The sequence below is a fragment of the Lutjanus erythropterus genome, chromosome 13 (genome assembly GCF_056507025.1).
Source record: "Lutjanus erythropterus isolate fLutEry1 chromosome 13, fLutEry1.hap2, whole genome shotgun sequence".
Taxonomy (NCBI): domain Eukaryota; kingdom Metazoa; phylum Chordata; class Actinopteri; order Lutjaniformes; family Lutjanidae; genus Lutjanus; species Lutjanus erythropterus.
In genome coordinates, this window is record NC_139329.1 from 11,220,748 (window position 1) to 11,243,376 (window position 22,629).

The 22,629-nt window shown below is 40.3% G+C and overlaps 1 protein-coding gene across 2 annotated transcripts in view; it reads right to left on the reverse strand.

The window, feature by feature from the left end:
- LOC146316177 (solute carrier family 45 member 3) overlaps positions 1-20,357 on the reverse strand; it is a 38,005-nt gene extending 17,648 nt beyond the window's left edge. The window contains exon 1 of one of the 2 annotated variants that reach the window (XM_084734255.1): positions 20,239-20,357. The gene's annotated coding sequence lies outside the window, so the exon portion shown is untranslated. Of the gene's footprint in view, positions 1-5,345; positions 5,522-20,238 lie in introns of those variants that run through there. The other variant, XM_084734256.1, reaches the window with a different exon arrangement.
- Positions 20,358-22,629: the final 2,272 nt, after the last annotated feature.

The window sequence follows — 22,629 nt, forward strand, 5'->3', positions numbered from 1 at the left end:
CGAAGCTCTTTGAGAATCTGAAGGACAAAGCAACAGTGTTAGCAGGCTGGACCTAGCAGGGGCCTGGGTCACTGAGAGAGAGGACCATTTCACACCCGTCAGATCTCATTCCCACCCAGCCTGGGTACACTGAAAGACGCCCATCAGGGGACCAGCCTTTGCCCCTACGGCCTGTCTGGCCACTACAACCCCCTACCAACATATTCTATGTGTATGTGTATATGTACAACCTCTCCGACTCCCTCTCCGCTGCATTTCTTCCTCATCCTTCCTCAGCCCCTGAGGTCAGCTTCGTCCCTGACCTGCATTCTGAGAGGAACCCTTTTGACATGTCTGCCCACGACTGAGACTCAGAATCATAAAGGCATAACCAGTGTGAATGCTTTCTATTGCAGCTCCAGCTGACTCTCTGTCAGATGTTCTCACTGGAAACACAAGGGCCCCCAGTGGCAAGAATAGAGACATCTGATTTGTCCACCCAGACAGCCGCGGTTTGTCTGGATGCCTGCCCGAATGCAAGTCAGATTCCAGGGTTTTGTAAATTGAATGGTTGCTTAAATCTTGACCTGAGTCAGAGTTAGGACAGATGCAGGGGAGGATTGAAGTACTCAGACACAGTGTCAGGAACACAGGGATGTAGTGGAGAGAAGCATTTATCAGTCCATTTATCCACCTCAAAGTCAAACATAAAAATAAAATCCAGTTGTTTGTTTTAAATATGGTACTCTTTAGCCAATGTGATGTTTGTACAACGGGCACAAAGCACTAAAGAACTCAAGTTTGTATTTTAGGGATGGAAGACAAAACGCGCACACAGGCAACCCACATAGTCATTCCACCACCCGTTTAATGACACCTCTGACTCTACAATGTATTCTAGTCATGCCCTCCGTCGTCTTCCCATAGCCTTGGAGACACAAACACACGCACACACTGTTAGACAAACAGCCCTCCTTGTCACCTTATGTGTTTAAACACTACAATATGAGCCAGGCTGCTGAGAGGAAGGGGGTGGGGGTGAGGGGCTGCTTTTGTCAGCTCTCCCACTGCTCCATTACCAAGCCCTATTCAGCCGCAGGCCCCCCCAAAAATCGGTCCTAATGACTCTGAGTGGTATTCTTACAGTACAAAACAGGCTTTGTATACATTGTGCCAGGGAGAGTAATGTGATATAGTGAGGTATCAAGTCCATTTCCAAGTCTTTTATTAACGCACAGTTCATATAGATGGTAGGATATAGAAAGTGTGTGCATATGTGTGTGTAACGTTGGGTGGGGGGGGGGGGGTCTCCCAGCAGACAGCATGGTCGGGAAGAGAAGAGGGGAAGGAATTGCTCTGAGATGACATCAGAGCCACAAGCACAGTGGAGGCTGTGGCTGTAGAAACCTCAGCAGGAGGGTCTGGGTTGTGTGTTTGGCTCAAGCTGAATGGCTGCAGCGCTGTGGCCGTCCTCCCTCTGAGTTCCTGCACATTAATGGACCTGACCGTCTGCATAGAGGGACAGCAGGACCAGCTTTTATGCTGACTGCTCCCCTGGCTTACTTCCTGCAAACGTCTCTCTGTGACTCTCCTTCTTTGCTGTCTGAATAACATAGTTAAATGAGTTAAGTGACCCTGAATGAACACTGCGCTGCTTACAATGCTGCCATAATATCACTACCTCAGCACTTCCTAACGGTGCACATTGGCATTGTCGTGGATTTCATAGGAAGAGACTGGCATCACTGAATGAGGGCCCCAGACAGGACACTGTCCTCAACATGTCCTCTGTTATAAATGTCAGTTTTGCCTGATGTCAAGCAACAACAAAAAACTTACAAATATTTGTCCTCTTAACTGCAGCACAATTTATCCATCTCGTTTTGATGTAAGTTTTGGAGATATCTGCCTTCTCTTGAATATAATCAAACTAGAGCCACATCACTGTGCTAGCTAACTCAGTGGCGCCAACATTACAGTTCAACTGAGGAGGATGTCATTGATGTTTACATCATAAGCCTGTTGTCCCTGAGTAGATAGATGTTTCCGTCACAGTGCTACGGTTGGTGGGTGTGGTTTGGAACAAGGAAAATAAATACTACATGAAACTGCTCACAACAAGGTCTGGATCATACTGATGAAATGGGTCATGATTTCTGGAAAGCGATATTGCTGTTGAGTTTTTCAAATGTATTTCTTTCGCAGTTTGAGAACCACAAGCTGGGTGCCATTTAGTTTCATTATATTCAAGACAAGACATCTTTATGTCTGATATCTCCAAAACTCAGCAACTAACACCAAAACTATCTAGATTTTTGATTTTGGGGTGACCTTTCCCCTTATTAAACAGATCTGTTAACCAACTCTGTCATAAATCTTATACCTCGATGACTGAGATTAATTAACTGTTATTATCTCTATCAGCATTTAAACTTCTTCTGTAGACATCAACTGACATTTCATCTGCTTTCTGTTCTGACTAATCAGCTGATGGTTAGCCTGCTTTCAGTCCTTCAGCGCTTACTTCATGTTCCTTCAATGCTCACATACACACTGCTTCAACTGTCGACAGGCCTTTATACTTGAAGCTAAAACTTCAAATGCTAACAGTGATTACACATCAACTTTTTTCAACTGCTTTAATGGTTTAAGGTATGTTAGAATAGAAAATGAGATTAATGTTCGCTTCCTGTAATTTGCCCAATTTGACTGCTGTAGTGTTCATAGTTCAGCTTAGCCTCCGACTGAACTCAGAACTCACCCAAAACTTCAGTTCTGTCACTCTCTCCTTTTTCTTCTCATCTCTGTACCTTTATGAAGCAGATTCATACAGCCTGGGGAAACATTTTCAACCTGCACAAATGCTTCTTTGCATCAAATCAGGCAAATCTGCAACTGATCGTCTTCAATTCACATAGACTTTATACGCAATTGAACTGCTTCTGAAACTTGCTTCACACTCTCTAAACACACAGACCTCAAATGGCACAATCGTTTAATACCCACACCTCAACTGCCACTTTAAAAACTGCCACTTCCGTTCTTTAACTTCAACTGAGACTTCCAACAGTTGTAAGTGCTAAAGTTTAAAGCAATTCCCATACAACAATTCACATAAAAAAAATTATTCAAAGACATTTTAACCTGTTTGCACATTAAATTTTCAGCATGAGCAAGACCACTATTTTTTTTTAAGTGATTGTACCTTTTTCTAATTTATAAACATTACAAACAGATTTTACAATTCTTCCCACCCACTTTTCATCTGCAGCTTTTTTCTCCATATCTCCTAAGTTCATCTCTACATCGCTTCCTGGCCTGTGATCCAGATGAGGACCCCATCACACCTCTGGCACCCTTTTACCAAACACACCGTTTCCATCTGTTACTGACAACTGGATAATAACATGTTACTTGTCTTATCTACTTCAATAAAAAAAGTTTAGCGTTTGATTTGTGTTCTGCCTCTGCTCACTTGAAAGGCAGCACTGACCACGCTGACCCTACCCCCCAGCCTGTAATCTTAAGCCCACATCCGTCACTGCGACCCCTGACCCTGCCTTTCACCACAAATCATGTGACCAACCTAAAATTTCAAAGCTGTCTGCTGCTAATAGTCTCCTCCTGTACTGCGCTGCCTAGTTAAAGTAAAAGTCAACCTGTCCCCAGTTATTTTAAAGCAGTGCTTCTGAGAGAAGATACTATGGGAGGACGTACATCTTATAATGGAACAGGAAAGACGACCTTGTCTTATTTCTGGAGGGTCTAATGACACTCTTTGCACTGCCAAAATGTGAAGTGCTCTTTCCATCTCTGCACCTAATTAGGACAATGACTCAGAATAAGTCCCTTAAGTTTCAAAGACCAAAAAGATGACAAGAAACTAATAGTTCATGGCTCCTGAGAGAGCAATGCTATCAGTGTCTTCAAGAATTATTTTAGGAAGAGAATGTAATTTCTGGTTCTATTATCATCGCAATTCCTCAATTTTCCATTCACTCATAAGATAGAAATACACCACAAGTATTTTAAACAGCATCTAAACCTTAATGGACTGCAGACCCCAACCTTGAAAAAGTGAGAGGAGAAAGGATCAGTGCTTATCTGAGGGGGGCCACATGGGACCCGCACAGACACACAAACACCCACACATATCACACTTATCAGGTGAACATGAGAGGAATGCAGGCGAGGCTGGGTTGCCCTGGTGTGGGATTAAGGTGTGTGTGTATATGTGTGTGTGTCAGAGGGTGAACTGAGGGAAGCCTGCTTGCGCCTCTGTCCACACCAGAGCATGATGCCAACTCCAGCTCAGGGAGGTGACCATTATCATTCTTGCCCATGCAAATAACATGACAATGGAGCACAGCAGAGTTCTGCTGTTTTGCCTCTTGTGAGTCAGTGTGGTTGATAACATGCCTCCCCATGGACTGTGGCTTTCCAGCCACTGAAAACCTTTTGTGTCAAGGTGAAAGGACTAATGAGAGGGAATGCAAACGCTAATGAGTTTTCATTCAAGCATGATCAGGTGTGTTTACATTTAGTTAATAGAGCGGTCAAAATTTTAATTAGGTTTAATCAACAACCAGTTAATTACTGTAAGATGTTATTTCTGATTAAAACCATGTTGGAACATGCAAGCATGAAATTTCATTTAGTAAGATGCAGGAAAAAATGTATAATGATATTCTATGCTAATTTCTCAATGACAGCTTTTATCTTCATTCTACCAATTTTTGTTTTCTTTAATAATTAAACTAATAAAACTGTTGGTCAGTTAATCTCACCAGATGTTTCTGAATTTCTAAACCTTATTTAAAAACATAAAATTTGTCTTTTCAGCCAAATTATTAATACAGCCATGTTTATGACACTTCATGCATCAGGGAATTGACTGAATCAGCCTGTTTGGCCTCATTTTTCAATCAGAAAATGGCTCAGCTTACATCGCTTACATGCACATTCATGTTAATAAAAGAACGTTATGATAAAAATGATACAAAGGTCACATAAGAACTTCTTTGTCAAAAACATGGCTTAAATTAGACCTTTTATTAAAAGGATACAGCTGACCTTTCACTGCCATTAGCACACACAATACAGATGTACAGTTTCATTTCATACGCTACAGTGAGCTCATCAAATTCAGAGCAAATTCATCACGCTTGGCTGAATGACAGCATCTAAAAATCCCAAACGCAGGACTAAAAGTGTACCTTTGCTGTTACAGAGATGTTCATTTAGTTCTGTCTATTTTATCCTCCACTAGCATTTCACACATTGAGGTAAGACCGTTTCAGAGAAAGTGTGATCATTACAAAGTAACATGATGACAAAAAGGAGTTATTTGGCAAAATGATACTCACCAGCCAAAGAAGTGAAGCTCAGAGGTCCATCTACAGACTTGCATTTCTGAAGATTGAGCATCTAATCTATTTTAAAGGCTGCTCGCCCTCTTTATCCAATCAACACACTCCACTCACTTGCAGCATATCTACACTGACTCTTTTGACCACCTGCTTCAACTCTATGCTCAAGAGTCTGACTCTTTTTTTATCCTGCTGCTTTTTGTGTCCCTTGTTCCCTCCTCTCTTATTTAGCCCACCTCCTCTGCATCCCTCCCATTATTTTCCCTCCTTCCCTCCCTCCCTCTCCTCTGTGCCTCAGCCTGTAAGGTGGGAAATGGGAAAATCCCAAAGCACTTGAGGAATCCTGGCACTTTCTGTCTGTCTTTATCTGTCTCAAAATATGACTCATTTCTGTTTTACTCCCCAAGATTTTCTCTTTAAAGCAACATTCAGACCACTACTAAAACCTTTAGCTGAAATATGGTACAGAGACACACTCACCTGTGTTGTATGATAAGAGCACAACAGGCAGTTAGGAAACAAAGAATGAATTGATATCATCTAACAACCCCATGCTAAGGCCACTCCCCCATCCTTTCTCTCCCACTATCTCTAACCACTCCCTAAAAGTTCTATATTATAGCCCCTGACCCAGTATCATGTTCAGCTGCCTATCAGGGCTGGGGGACTCTCATTACCTCCCTTCCTGCAGCCCAGTCTTAGTTAAGCTCATACTCCTGCATGACCGCTTGCCCATGGACTGCTTTAACCCTTTTCCTGGTTCACCAGCTCAGTTAGCAGTAAGCCTATTTGAGTAGACACGTACATGCACGCACGCGCAGACAATTGCACGCACACACACACTCACGCACAGACTATCACTCCACCCCCGGCCGACTGCCATGTCTGTACCCCACGCCTGGAGGCCAAGACCAACCCTCTATAGAGAAAAGCTTTTAATTAGATAACAGTGAGAGGAAGAAAAAAAAACGGAGCAGAGGGAGATCTAAAATGGAGAGGGTGGTTAGTAGTGGGGTGGGAGGGTGGCTGGTGTTGGGTAATGTCATTAGACTATGGCTGGCTTTAAGGAATCTCCATTTCTGGAGCCCGGAGACAGATCAATATTGAGACAGAGAGCAGGGAATGTCTGCTGGCAGCATTTCCCCTCTGCAACAGGAGCGGCTTGCCTGGAATTAAGAGAATTCTGAAAATCCCATTTTGGAAAGAAAGGCTGGGCCTCACTCACTCCAATAGGACTTGTGTGTCGACTATGGCTACAACTAATGATTACTTTAATTGTAGGTTAATCTGTTGATTATTTTCTTGATTAATAAAATAGTTGCTTGGTCTAGAAATTGGAGAAAATTGTGAAATATGTCGAGTGTTTCCCAAAATCCCAGATGACATCCTCAACCCAACAACCCAAAGATATTTAGTTTATTGTCACAGAGGAGTAAAGAAACCAGAAAATAATCCCATTTAAGAAGCTGGAATTACTTTTTTTCTTAAAGCTGCTACACGATTTTGTTGATTTTGGAGACAGCAATGGACAACTGTGGTTCCCCAGTCATAACTATAAAATATAATGTTAAAAATAATTATTTTCAGAAAACTGCTTCTTTTTAACTGGCTTATGTACTACTCACTATAACTCTTCACAGAAAACTGTAAATACAGGCTTATTTCACAGAGAATCCAACCCGGTGGCAGGCATTAAGAATAACTGCATAGAAATAGATGGTCTCACAGACGGTCTTGTTTAGTTATGTAGGTATCTGTATTAAACTGAGACTTTCATAACCAGTTTAGCTTGTTGCAGCTTTAAAAAACTACTCACACCGGTTATAAAAATATTTGGAGATTAATTTAGTAATCAATACATAACCAATTAGTCACTGCAACATAAAAAGTGCACACAAAACTATCAATGCACTCCCTTTCAAACAGTGGGCAAAGGTATATTTTGTCATTGGTGAGCAGTTACCCACCCTAAGTTTAAATATGCGCACACACCCTCCAAGTAGCCTAATAATTAACTAGGAATGGAAAATGTCAAAAAAGGTTTTCGCTGGGTCAGTTCAGCAGAACTGTAAGGAAGTAAGAAGAATAATGAGGTATACAGTGTATAACTAATGCTGCAGACAATCCCCCCACCCCCCCCACCCCCAAACCTCAAGTTCCACACATACCAGACACTTTGCTTTCCCCACCCGGCTGACGGCTCTTTCTACAAATGGCTCTATTGCCACATAAACTGATACTGCAACAAAACTGTACACTTCTTTGACCGTACTGATGTTTCTATTGTTTACATGGGGTGTGTGCTTGACTACAGCCTTGGCTTAAGATGCAGAAGCACTCTGGGCAGGCAGAGAAGGTTTTAATTCCATGGTAGCCTTCTCCACAAACCCGGCTTCTCCAGCGCCGGCCAAACCCAACGTGCCCATAATAAGCTACAACTCACTGCTCCCTGCTTTGATAAACCAAGGAAACCAAAACAGTGTGTCAGAAATAGAACTCAAGGGCCACTACTCCTGGCAGAGCAGCAGGGTCCCAATAAAGCCTAAATGTCACCCACATTATACATAGCACGAAGGATGGGAAGGATCAATTACTCATTGTGTGCTTCCACAGCAAATTAACCTTTAAGTAAATACGTGACGCTGATGCTTAAACACAGAGCTTCTATACATACCGAATAGCTTTTAACATGTAACGCCTTCAGGATTAGCACTACTCCAATAACCATCTAAGAGCAGCAAACAGTTAGCATTCTCCAGGAGTTATCTATACGAGCAAATAACATAGATGCTACAAGATTCTTCTATATAGTCCCCTAAGGCTTGAGAATCCCATCAGTGTTTTAGTTACACATAGCCATCTGTTGCACACTGCCACACGACTGTCACAGCTGCCACAGTATCATAAATAATGAAAATGCAATTATGAATCAATCCATAAAGCTGCACTAAGAGCCACACATTATGTTGCATCCCCTTTAGGATCAATCATACTTTGCACAAGGCTGCTTTACACATGTTTGTTTCCCTCGTCTGAGAGAAGCAGATGAGCTCAAAGCCACAAGTTAACTTAAATTTGTAGGGTTTTTCCTATGTGCCGAATTTAAGGACTGACACATGTGACACTTTAACTTGATGAAATTTGGACTATTTAATAAAATTGTGACATGTGTCAGTGAAAAATGCAGGGTTTTCCCCGAAGAATGTATTTTCCACTGTGCTATGGCTGCGATACTACCTGGTATTATCACAAACATGTCCACAACACAGGTGACAAAAACCTTTGCTCCAACAAATAATTACAGACAATTCTACCTCTAATGTAGAATTTATGAAACTCTTACTAACGACAACCGCAGCAACATTATACTGACCATGTGAATGGCATTTTCCCAGAACAAATGGCATTTTCCTCTTTTACCGCTTTCAGTGTAACAAATCCACAAGATTTTTTCACATGGAACTGAGATAAAGAACCACCAGCTTTGGACCACATAAAACCATCAGGCAAATAAATGAGTACACACCATGTAAAAAAGAAAAAAAAGGCTAAGGTTCTGTTTTCTTATTGAGTTTGATATGATCATTGTACATACTATAAACATCTTCTTGCACAGAGAATCACTTCATTCATTACACCATTTTGATTTACTTTCATCTAGATCCATTAGCGAGACTAATAGCTGGACAGACATGTAACATAACAAACAGCAAGTGAAAGAGCACTGCTTCAAGAGCATTACTCGCTGGCAGGATCTGGTCCTGATCAGTTCATGTGTTAACCCACTGAGAGAAGAGGTGTTCTTAGAGAACATGCATGGGCTCTTACAGAACCAACAGAGGAACACTCATGGGGGCAGAGATGCTAAATGTCCACTGAGAAACACAGTCATTTACATCAGATGCTATCAGGAACATTACAAGGAACTCTTATTCTGTAGTTTACCCCACCTGCTAACAGAAGACAAGGATTGGAGGACAAGTTCTATTTATTGATGTATAATCTGTGATATTAAAAATTTTTACACAATTAATGTGCCAGCGTTAGCCAAAATGCTAATTTTCAAGGCTATCATGTGTGCGCAATGGCAACCTGAGAAAACATACCATTGGGTGCACTAGGGGTGGACGATATGAGCAGTATAGAAAAAGAATATAAGTAGGAAGTACATCAGTATAAATTTGCCCTGCAGCAACAATTTCAACTTGATTGTGCTGACTGCTAGAGTCCTCCCTTTGCCTCACCAAAAAAAGTTGTCCCACATTGGTCCCAGGATTCGTTGTCAACTAGTCATCAGTCTGCGCCACGTAATTGTCTGGAAAATGTGAGAGCCCACACTGCTTTGTTTGAAAATGAAGTGCTGCACAGTCGAGTTAGTATGCTGTGCTCGTGTAAAACATAGCAGTAGTGGATGAGGCTGCAGAAAGAACAAATTAAAATATTTATTTAGCCTTCTTTCTTCTTCAAATTAGTTGGTTTACAGGCATCATAAAAAACATGGTGATGGAGATAGGCTTGTTTCTCTTAAGAGGCCTCCTGTGTTCTTGTCCTTGTTGTATTTGTTACATTTTAATATGTTGTGATTTTGTACAGCTGCTTCCTAGACCAGGTCTGTCATGCTTCTCTTTTTTTATCTCAAAGGAACTTCCTGGTAAAATAAAGTCAAAGTAAATAAAAATTACAGTCTCAATCGTAGCCTCTGCTAACTTCGCATCGGATCTACATTTATGTAAGTGTATGTGGAGGAGGTGCCCCACCACAGAGCAGGAAGAGATGTAGCGTGATAATAGATTATACCAAAATGCTGAAAGATTTGCCAGAGTTTTAATGTTGCAAACTAAAAAGCAGTTAGACTACATACTGACAGCTTCGGCCTCAGCTTTTTGTTACATTTCACTACAGTACGCACAACAAAGAGGAGGAGTTGGTTGTAAGGTCATTGCATCATCCACACATGGTTCAGGTTTAAAAGTCAGACTATGAGCAGAAAACAAATCTGCAAATCATGTCAAGCAACAGTGGTTAAACAAGGTGTGACACAATTTGTTATTCTTGAGTAAAGTTTTTGTATTTTTCTATCATTCAAGTCCAACATAAAATGCTTTTAAAAACCTCAGTACTATGTAAAATATCTCCTAGTAATACATTTAAGAGTACAACAATTGCTTCCACGCAGGTGCCATACCAGTGCTTTACCCCGTCAGAGGCATTTATATTGAAATTTTGAGAAAATAAAACAAATATACCATGATATAAATACCATTACTATCAATTTTCCAAATAATACTGTGATATAAACTGTGGGTCATACCACCCTGCCCTAGACTGCACAAACAGCCTAGTTCCACACATCTTCCATATCACAGAAGCAAGGGAAACAGCTTTGTTTGTTGTGTTTGGCTGAACAACAAGAAAAAGTTAAAAAATAAAGTAAAATATTGTGTGCGACCACTTCACAAGAACAGGATCAAGGACAGGGCATACAGCACATACACATACGCTACACAAAACAAGGCTCCAGTTTGCTTTTCTATTCCAGGTAGTGTGTAGAGTTCGGCACAGCACCCACATGGACCCATGCAGATGTGCCAAACGTTAATGCTTTACAATGTTTGTGCAGTTCCTTGAAATAGGGGCAAGTCAGCAAACTTTAAAATACTTAAGAGAGCAGTATAGAAGCACTGCGTGACTTGTAGGAAATTGAGGGCTGAGAGACATTACGGGGAGAGGAAACAGTGCCAGGGAGGCCCTTCCAGCTGTTTTTCAAGAAACTAGAAACACCAAGGTCATGAACCTTCCAGCTGCATGGATACAGTTAATACAGCAATGCAGAGAGGACTGACAGCCATAAGGACAGATGGACATCAACAGGTCCATCTCCCTTTTCCAGCTGTTGTCGGAGCAGGAGTGGCCCCGAGGCACAATGATTAACGCCTCAGTCAAATGCTACACAAACCAGATGGTAAAGATGGAAGACAAGGGCAACGTCCTCTTGCTCCTCTTTAACTAGTAGCATACACAGGAAGACATGAACCCACACACATACACACACCATGACCCTAAACATATGCTTAACCTTGTGCACACACACAACGTTTAAATCATCTTTAATAACCATCCTGCCCACAGTGGGGTTGTAATCATATTTAATGTAGCCCTTCCTTCAAAAACATAAAAGCAGCAGTAGAAAAACACAATTACACAATAGAAAGGGTTCTACAACATTACCATCTTTGCATGCCCAACCCATAACTGCCAACTAAAAGGCGGAAGGCTACTCTGGGCTTTGTAGAAAAATAAGAAATGTCAATCATCAGCTCTGCCAGACGAAAGGCTTGCCAACAAAAGAAACATGTAATCAAGACAAATTGTTCCTTTCCTTCATTTTAATCATGTCCTCCAAACCTTGGACGGGACACTCGATATCAAAACCACCAAAACAAGTACACCAAGGGGACATTGTTTACCATCGACTAGGGTGGAACAGCAATTCCATAAACGCTTCAGTCTGTATGCATCTGTGTGGGTTACTGTACTCATATGTGCATGAGCAGGCTCCTTTTCACACGTGTGTGAGCTGTGGGGACCATCGGGGACCCATCATGGCTGATCCCCTAAGCTTGCTGTACGAAACATTTCTGACAAAACACTGAACTGGCAGGAGCAGGCATCAAAGCAGTCACACACATATTGACTCAAATCATAAGCTTGATCCTTTCACAAGGCACAGAGCATCTCACATATCAAAGGACTCCCTCAAACACTCAATAGCATCCCTTTCAGCTTACTACATGAAAGAGAACACTGTGGTGTCTCATAATATGCTGTTTTCCCCATTCACAGTGCCAAACTTCAAAGAGGCCTAAATTAAGTTGGAAACCTTTCACTGTCCCCTTGGCTTGGTGTTTCCTGACAGTTTCAGTAAGACGTAATCAGGAGGTGGCAGGGTCATTCATAATTTGGCACACTAAGGGCCTTACCAGATTTGCTCTTTCTGGATCTGCCACTCTATGCGCTCTCTGGGGCATCTCTGAGTTGCAGAGAGGAGCAGGGTGTGAATATGTATTGCAAACATCTGGCTAAGTCCTTATCACCATGGGAAAATGTCTGAGGACAAGCCTGTGTTATCCCAGCTCCAGGGCCTGTACTTGTCTCATCTGGACTTCAACTATGGTCTAGCAGCCATGTCAAACTCTCAAAGTAGAGCTTCTCATTTATGGGGAATTACGGAAAAGCGAAAGCTCATTTGCCGTCTGTTCCTCGCCTTTTTGTGAGAGCTGGACCTGAGGCTGTTTTGCCTTCAATGCCACACAGTCCCCCTCCACACTTAGACCATGTGGGTAGAAATAAGTTAAGTCAGTAAATTGAATTAGACTAGGAGAGGGGGTGTGAGAGTGAAAACAACACAAACCAACTCAGACTGTTGGGTCTGTCGTTTTCTCTCACCGAAAGGAAGTGAGCGCTGCCATGGTAGCTACAAGTAACTTGGTTTTTGTCAAATGTACTCGGGTAGAATTGATAAGCGAGGGTCGAGGCAACACTTACAAGAACCAGAGGCAAAATCCTGATATGAAGACAACATGTATTCATTCTAAAAACATGAATCAAAATAGAAGCAGAGCTGGTCTAAAAATACATTTAATTTCACCAAGTTTTATATTGAAAATAAATTATTTGATACAGCATCATGTCATTTACAATGTCGATGTTTTCAGTGATGCAAAACAAACCCACGTTGTGTTCTGCACCTGCATCCGGAAGACTGTTGCTAACTTAATGCTAAACAATATTTGAGTTTTTTAAAATGTGATACTTAAGCATGCTTTTAATGCCAGTTGAAATTTGAAAAAAGCGTGATATTTGTCAGAAGTTTTTGATGCAGTTTATCATGACACCGGTAACTGTTTCATCCCTACCCACAATGCAGCTACTTTTTTCAGGAATTATGGTGTGTTATGCTAGTAGTGACGAATGTAGCCACAAGCAGAGATCTACAAAGATCTCGTCAGTTCACTTCTTTCTAAATCCACACACATTTTCAAACTAATTGGAACTGGTCCGTCTGGACCCACAAGAGGCTTAATAAAATATTTTCCACATACGCAGGAGTATTCCCCAAGACCTGTAAACACATGTTGATGTGTAATGACACATTCAGACAGAATCAGGCATTGAGGTGGTGTGTGGCGGTGTTTATTTGTGATGAGAAGTAGAAAACAATTAAAATCAGAAATCACATTATATTTCATTATAATTAACATGACATTTCTTCACCCCACACCTCTGTTCTGTTTTTTTTTTGGCATCCCCACAACCCAAACAGACAACTTAATGAATGTATGGAAATGAGGAGAAAGGTGAGCGACTTGAGCAAAGTAACAAAAAGAGCTTCCTGGAGAGTTCTGAGATCAGTCAGAAGCTTTTTAGGCAAAACTTAAGCAAAACACTCTAACAGGAGTCAAATTTGCGTGAATATATCAACCAAAAATTTGCTTCAGATTCTGTCGGAAAACGTTTTGGATGCTGATTCTTACATGACAATTCTTTTATAAAGAGCGAGGCTTTACACTGATCACTGCAGCTGAGTGCATAAGAGGACAGAGCATCCTTCAATCATTTATACTTACAGTATGTTTCACAATGACAGGGGAACGATACACAGCAGTAGACAGTTACTTTTGCCAGCAAAACCAAACGAAACCACTCATATGTTCCCATAACTTACTAAATGCTTCTGTTTTTAGAAACTACTGGCAGTTGGCATACTTCACCCACTGTGTTACAGTGCATTTAAGTTTGAATGACAAAAATACAGAGCAGCAAATTAGGATTAAAGAGAAAAGCAGTTGGCCAAGCACGCCACTGGAGAACTGAACCGGTGCCAACGCACCCACACACTCTGGCACGGAGCGATTTCATGCCAACTGAAGAGAAGATGGGGAATATTCATGTCTTTAGACCAGACATTCAAAGAACACAGACAAGCTAGATGCCTGAATTGAATATGCCTTCACCCTCTCACACCAATTAAAGTTAGCCATGATCCCAGGAGTGGGTCCAAGAGGACTTCACTGTGTGAGTCTTTCATGACGCCACGAGGAGACAGAGGTGTTAGTATGTTGTTACACGTTTGAAAAGGAGAAAATAGATATTTCAAAAAACTGAATGAACTCAAGGGGGAACAAATGACTCAAGTGAAGTCTCAGTCATATCACTCTTTAGTCAAAATCCTCCCTGTCATTTGGGCTACACCAAGCGATTATTTTCATTGCTGATTAATCTGGTGATTATTTTCTAGATCAAATAGTTTTTTGTAGGAGTGCAAGAAAATAAAAATACACTTGAATATTCTGATATTATGTTTTGTAATACTGTATCGATCCTCAAAAACACTATATACATGATACATGCAAAGATTCAAGGCAGTGGTTCATTTGTGTTCTGTTTCAACCCGCATACACTAGATAGCAGTGTTGTTATCTATTTTCACTGCTTTGATTGAATAAAAAAGTATTTTTTTTATCTCAAATGTTATGTATATGGTGGTGTGGTCTTTACTATAACATTATTTTCCTAAAACTAGTTTAAAAAATAGCAACATATCGTACTGCAATATCACAATATATTACAGCACTAATCACACGAGAGGGAGCGCTGTTGTTCTAAATATCAGCATAGTTGTAATTCAGTTGTTACTTGGCTGTAACCAACTGTTATAATGAATCGTAACCCCTTTCTTGTGATGCATATTATATGACCACATTTATGCCAGTACACAGCCCTAGAAGTTGGTCTATAAAATGTCAGAAAATTGTGAAAAATGTTGATCAGTGTTTTCCAAAGCCCAAGATGATGTCATCAAATGTCTTGTTTTGCCCACAGCCCAAAGAAACTCAGTTTACGGTCATAAAGGATCAAAGAAACCAGAAACTATTTACATCGAAATCAGCTTTTCTTTAAAAAATAAAAAAAAATACTCAACCCAATCAATCAGTTATCAAAATAGTGAGTGATTAATTTAATAATTCATAATCACAACTCTACTTGTCATAATAAACAGTAAGTGACTGGTAAAATTCTCAGCAGCGACTGTGAGAAAGTGGCCATAATGTCAAAAACAAAGACGAAGCTGAATGATAACAATGTCACAGAGGTGACATTCCTTGGTGGTAGGGTAGCTAACATCTTTTCTTTTAGCTGTGGCCCATTAGGGGAGCCTGTAAGCGGTCTTTCTCTCTGGCCCAGCTGGCTGCGGAGCACTATTACAGGGAAACTGTTTGGACTTTGACCCCGCAGCTTGCAGAGAGCTGGGAAAAACTTTTGCGCTCCTCTGCTTCCTGTCAATGAGAGATGCAGGAACCAGACAGGTTGCTTAATATTCAACCCTTTCCCCTGCAGTTAGTGAGTTATGGTGGTCTTAATAATGTTCATTCCAGCACTTGCAAGATTTTCCCAGTCTGGGAGCAGCAGGTGTTGTGCTGCTTTTGATTGGTGGTTGTTGTCCTCCAGGGAAACATACAGAACTAAAAAAAAAAAAAAAACTTTCTTTTACCATTACCATTTTTCCCCCCTCCTGTTTCAACAAATGAGCTCAGTGTTTTTACAATGATTAGCGCTTGAGGGACATATTCACTTGTTCAGCAGTAAATGTACAAGGCCCAAATGGTTTGAATGTTTGCCTAAAAGATAACAGAGTACACCATGCAGATCTGAGAAATGAACTCCTGCTAAATCGGAGTTCATGCAGAGACAAAGGAAATAGAGGCAGTCAGCATGGATTCTGTCAATATGAAGCCCGCAGCTCAAATGACATAAACCCTGAGGCAATTGGTCCAACTTAAGTGCAGACAAGGTTTCCCCTAATTTCCTGAAGACAGAAAATCGCAAAGTAAATATTACTTTTTATAATACGCAAAATCGAGGCAAAGCAACAACCAGGATGAATCTCCACTAACATGTACAACAAACGAAAGAAAAACAGTTTTAGACTGGATTGCTTAGAGTTGTGGTTAATTTTTTATGTTGTAAAACTGTGTTGAGTGGAAAAATGCCAGTGTTGAAACAGAACTTAAGAGTTGAAAAGGCTTGAAAAACTTCTATGACAATGTGGTAAACAGGATTATATTATTATGCTACAAAAAAGCTTTGAGTGTTTAAAAAAGGAGCTTAAAATTTAAATTGGATTTTTGTGCCATAACATGTAATGCAGTTTTCATTTTGTTTAAAAGGATCTTATAAAATTTTGATCAAAAAAAAGAATCGCTCAGTAACTGTTTTCAAAGTCAAGGTGTCACTATCAGTACAAGTATCAAAAATTTCTGAACAATACCCAGCCATAAAAGCACCACAACTTGATTAATCTCACTAAACTACACCATGAAAGTAAAAACCTGAAAGCAATGTAAAGAAACAGGACTGCCATGAGAGCCATACAGCAGTGCTTTCCCACTGAAGTGAGTGTCTCCTGCACTTTTCTGATGTGACAGACAACCATTGTACAGATTGCATACCTGTGATTGTTCATGGCTACACATGATACCAGAGCGACAGCAGCGCACAATGCTTTGAAGAGGACACAGAGCTTAAAAGAAAGAAGCCCCCTCCCCTACAAAAAACCCTTCCAGCAAAAGCTCTTTGGGCCCTCCCCATTAGGAAGAGGTAGCTTAAAAAAGAAAAGAAAAAAAGAATATCACACCCACCACATAATCCACCACCTGTCTTCTAAAAAAACATATGCAGAGGCTGAGTGTAATTCATCGAGAATCCAGGTACACATGGAAAGCACAGAGAGCACTCGGAGCTGGAGATAAACAGCCTACGACTGATTAAAAACTGCAAAGCCTTCAGTCTGCCTAAGTAGCTTGGTGTCCTCGACGGTGGGTGATTATCCTGTGCTGGCTGGGGGGTATATTAGACTGTCAGAAAGCAGTCAGAGAACAGCCAGCTGGTCTAGCCACAGCATCCTGGGTGAAGAGGCATTTATATCACTGTGGAGCAGATGAGCTCCGCAGAGAGCAGCACAGACCCACTCCTGGGGGCAACACAGAAATCATCAAGTACTGAGACTGTGGCTGCTAGTCTGATCATAATGACTGCTAGTCACTGATCATCTGTAGTCATACTTTTAGAAGATGTTAATGCAGTACAGCCCAGGAATCTTGCATGGAAACAGGTTTTATACAACATAGCAGAGGGCCCAATTACATGCTGTGTAATTCCAAAAGGAGAAAAAAAAAGTTGGTTTCAAGGTTGTTTTAACTCAACTAATACTGTCAAGAGTAGAGAAGAGAAATGAGGAGCTGCCGGGGCCAACAGGGCAAAAAGAGAAGAGTCTATTTTCCAGGCTAGAATGAATAACACACTTGAGTGGTCCATGGAGAGGGGAAAGAGGCCTTTGTGTAAAGGCAGAGTCACAGACACGGTGACAATAAAAGTCCCTCTGTCATGGGTTAGAGCAGTTTAACCTTTTGATCCTCTTCCTCCTTAATGTGGTTTTTGAATCTTTAAGGTTCTAGTACAAGTCAAAGAACCAGATTCACACAAAAAAAAAACAAGCTAAACTTTTAACTCTTAACTGCAGGTTGTTAAGAAGAAGTTTACTGAGGAGAAAATGTAGTTTACATTCCTGACATTGTAGTGTCTAGATAAAGAAGTTAAATTTAGAAAGAACAATTTCAATATTAGATAAAAAATGTATTTCTTTTAATAGGAGCTCTAAATCAACATCAATGACCAAAATGCAGAATCTGCAGTTCTCCTAATATTTTTTTTTCCTCTCGACCCCTGCGGCTGTTTTATCACACTTGATACCATGTAGATTATATTTTAAAAGAATAATTTAAAATGTGTGAGTGACAGTTGTCGGGGATAAAACCAATGATCTGTTGATCTTTACAAATTGAAACTCAACAGTTTTACATAACATACCCTTCAGTGCATTTAAAAAAAAAAAAAAATGAAAAATTGAAACAAATTGTGGCCTAAAAATCTAAACTCATATCAAACTGTGGATTTGGAGAATGGCGACACCCCTAATCAATATAAATAAACTAAATAATTTATAGGTAGTCAAAAATTACCAAAAAAAAAAATGCCTTCATTGTCACAGTATGGTCATGTTAGACCTTAACACACACAAACTCTGATGAGTTTCGGCATCAAGCCTTCGTCGGGGAGTGTTTTCACTCCTGTGAGAATACCTTCTGGTTTTTTATGATTTTCAAGTACATTTGTCCCCTATCCAAAGAGCACCTCAAACAAACACATTCCAGGACGTCCAGGAAGGGGTCCTACACAAACATTTTTTAATTTACAGACACTAACTAGGGTTGTCACGATACCATAATTTTAAACTTCAACACAATACTAGTGTTAAAATAAGATACCCAATACCTCTTTCAACACCATGACAACAAAAGACAAGTCCTGAGCAGACAAAAATGTTGTTTTTTTATGATTAAACACCTGCACACTGTGCTGTTACAGTAAGAGTCAGTGAAGACTGGTTTTGTTGCAAGAACTTAAATAATCTTTTTTTATTGTGTCAGTATTATCAATAGTATTGTATGTTAGTGCTGAATTGCTTTTAAACTTGTGGAATTAAAAAGTATTTAATAGTCAATATTTTTGGCATCCTTAGCAGTAATACACATATCATAAAGACTTTTTTTGGACAAGGATTCGTCCAGTGTTTCAAAATGTACCAGTCACTCTCCTGTCACCATTACAGTTGGCAAAGAATACATTTCTGCTTGTTTCCAGAGAATATGAAAACAATGTAGAGACTCAGTCTGTGAGTAATCAGTGTACCAAGGAAGTTACAGTTTCCGACAATTTCCCAGGCTACGTGGAAACAGTGCAGGAGCAGTCAATGACTCAGTCTTCATCAGCCTCTGCTGAATTGCTGCTGAGCAAACCCATCTGTCTTAGTAGGAGTTACTCTTCCAAACTGGGAGCTCTGGCCGACTACCAAGTGTAGAAATGTGAAGGCTCACGACAAAGAATGTCTTCTCATTAAGATTTCTTACACTCAGTATAATACAACAAATCTTACATGATGCTGTCCATTTGCCAAGAATTGTTCACAGCTGCATCAGAGTATCTGAGCTTAGTTGGCACTCGGACAACTGAAACCTACAAAACACTTGATACATAAATAGAAAGAGTCAACATTATCATTTAAAAGTTATCTAAATCAATGCCAGTGCCTGCTGGAAGAGTTTTGGAGCAACTTTCCAAACACGGTGTCCTGAAACGCCTCCTCCTCCCCCATAAATCCATGTGTCAAAACAGCGGGGTGCTCGCCAACACAGCGCCAAATGTTTACAGCGAATTAGACGAAGGCTTTCGTGTGGACAGAAAGGGTTATGTTGGTCGGTAAGCCTGTAAAGTTATTGCCACCATGGCACTTGGCAGCACATCAGTGTGCAAGGACTGGAGACTGGTGGTTTAGCTGCAGTCAGCGACGCAGAGTGGAAAAACTTCCAGAAAGCACCATGCTGCTGCTGCTGCTGCTGCTGGAGCTGGACGCTGCCTGGCTGTCTGGCAAACCACACACCTTTCAGCTGCAGACTAACACCACACATGGTCACACACTTACGTTTTCATCTCAGCCCTATCACGGTTTCTGGCGTCGTATGAATTAGGCTCAAACAGGCCGACGTTTGGGTCGAAATTTAATCCCGTTGTGTGCGGTTTGGAAGCGGCGGACCGTTGTACAGCAGCAGCCACATACAATGAATAAGTTTTAACCCACACGGACACCGTTAAGTTACAAAGTAGCAAACTAACGCGTTAGATGTGTCTCACATACAAGGCTAAATTAATGCGTAATCTTTAAAATAAAGATATTATTCCATTGAAAGACTCTCTTAAAAAGCGCGAAGTTTACCTTAAGTTATGTGCAGCTCCGGGAAATCCATGCAGCAACTTGCTCGCTCCCGACGTACCGCTGTTGCTCAACTTGTAGAGAGCCAGTCAGATACCCAGCTGTGACAACCGCTGTCAAGCCAACGGCAATGACCACGACGACTTCCGCTTTTAACTTTCAAAATAGAGGAATTAAAAGCACTCGCAACGGGCATTTTCTGCTGAATAACAAATCAAATACTCCATATAAAAGAAAACCCCAAAAGAGGATTAATACACAGTTTAAGACTAGATTAGACATTTGGATGTTTTGTGATATTCTTTTCAAAATGCTTCATAAGGGTCAAGTGTCACACAAGATTTTATTTTTTTAAGAAAAAAGGCTAGTTCCGGTAGCTGTACTTGTGACGTGAGTGGAAAACGACGGCAAACAGACAGATGAAAAATTAAATAAATTCATAGATTAGTAAATGTGTTTTTACGTAGTCATGCATTTTTCTAAAATGCTTCTGTTAGTATTATTTGTAGAGTACCATTCAAATTCACTTTTCATTGCTATTTACTATTTATATTTTATATATAAATAATAAATATATTTATTATATTTATTTATATATTTTTCCTTTACTTCTTCTACCATTCATCCTCCTTTTAAATCTTAACACATAAATCTGTTCTCAACCTTCACACCACTCTTAGTTTCTCATTTAAACATCATGAATTTGGTTTGTTGCAAGAAACAGAAATGGGCAGACATCTTCTGACAATTATCAATGTTTTTTATAAAGGTTTGCACAGAAATATGACCTCTTTCTACATCATCATGTCAATGTTACAGCAATTTCATATTGTATCAATTAGGCTTTTATCTAAAAAGGTTGTTATTAAATGTGCATGTAATACCCACAATTTCCCAAGTGAAGAAAATGTCAAAACCTAAAACTGTGAATTTAAAGAAAAAAGTATAGGATATTCCATTGTGTTTCAAAATTATATGCTTTTCACTATATTTTGGATTAATGTTGTTTTCATACTCTTAAGCACTGTACTTACAGGTTTTTCTGTATCTTGTTCTAGCTCAGTCATTCTTAACCACAGTGTTTTTTCTTCTCATTCAAAGTATTCTTCACTTGTTGCGTAAAACCAGATTGCTACCCAGCATGTAAAGGCATGCCATTCCTCAGACTCTTAATTCCCACGCAAGTTAAATTAGGTGCGGAAATCAATTATCACTGAATAATTCTGCTCTGGAAGGGTAAAAGTAGGCACAGAAAACTTCTGTCTACCCAAGGAAGGACAAAGTTTCCACTTAGAACAGTCCTTTTGAATGTTTGACAAAAAGCTCATCTAAATGTCATGAAACACTCCACATTAAATAATTATTAAAGATATAATACCGTTTTTCTGGTAATATGATTTTTTGCTCAGTTGGTCTATCAATCCAATTAATTAATGTTTCCACTTGACCTGATTTGAAACAATGTTCCTTCAAGACAGTTTAATTTATGGACTATCACATGCTGTAGATAACTGTCCCTGGTCATGTTTCTGTCCCTGGGCATCCCCATCCAAAGAGTACTGCAGCCCAGGCTGGTTTGACCAAGCCTGAGCCTTATGTTTCACGACTGTCAGAAAAGCTTTTAACAGGTGCCTCGTCGTACCTGTTTTTCACATGTAACCTAGTGCTTTATATGGCTTTATAAGAATGAATACTTTTAATACTCAGTGTGTGAATGTTGTCCTGATCATTTCCATGCATGTGTACAGAAGTGAGAGAGGAGTGAGAGGTGGATTATCTTGCTGAATCGGCACCCTGCACTCTCCAGCTGAGGAAACCCAACACTCCAGGCCACTGAGACCAATCCCAAGAATGCCAAACACTCAGCAATACATATTCTTACAATTCTGTGGCTTCTCAGCATGGCAGCGTGTTATAAACAGTTGCAGGTTTCAACATGAAGCTATCAAGAAATATCACAACTCTCTCAGGGCCAGTGGCCATGTTGTTTATCTTGAGAGAAGGGGAAACTTGCTTTGGCTGCCACACTCTCAACTCTTTTAAAATCATCCTAATACCACAGCTGAACGTGGCTATAGCAAAGTTTCTGACGAGCTGAATTGATTTCAGTCCGTCTGAAATAGCTTCAAGGCCACCATTACATGTGCAGGAATGTAATTCCAATGAATGACATGGATTATTAACTTCAGAGAGAGATTATGTGCCTGTGGATAACCCATCAACACTAAATAAAACGCTGAACCAAACGCCACTAGAAGGAGGAAGAGGGGAAAAAAACATAATCATCCAAAATGTGAAACTGTCATGAGCTTATAAATGCTTTCATAAAGAATTTACATCAAATCAGTGTGTTGCATATATTTTTTCTTTATTAAAACATACAAATGTAAACAT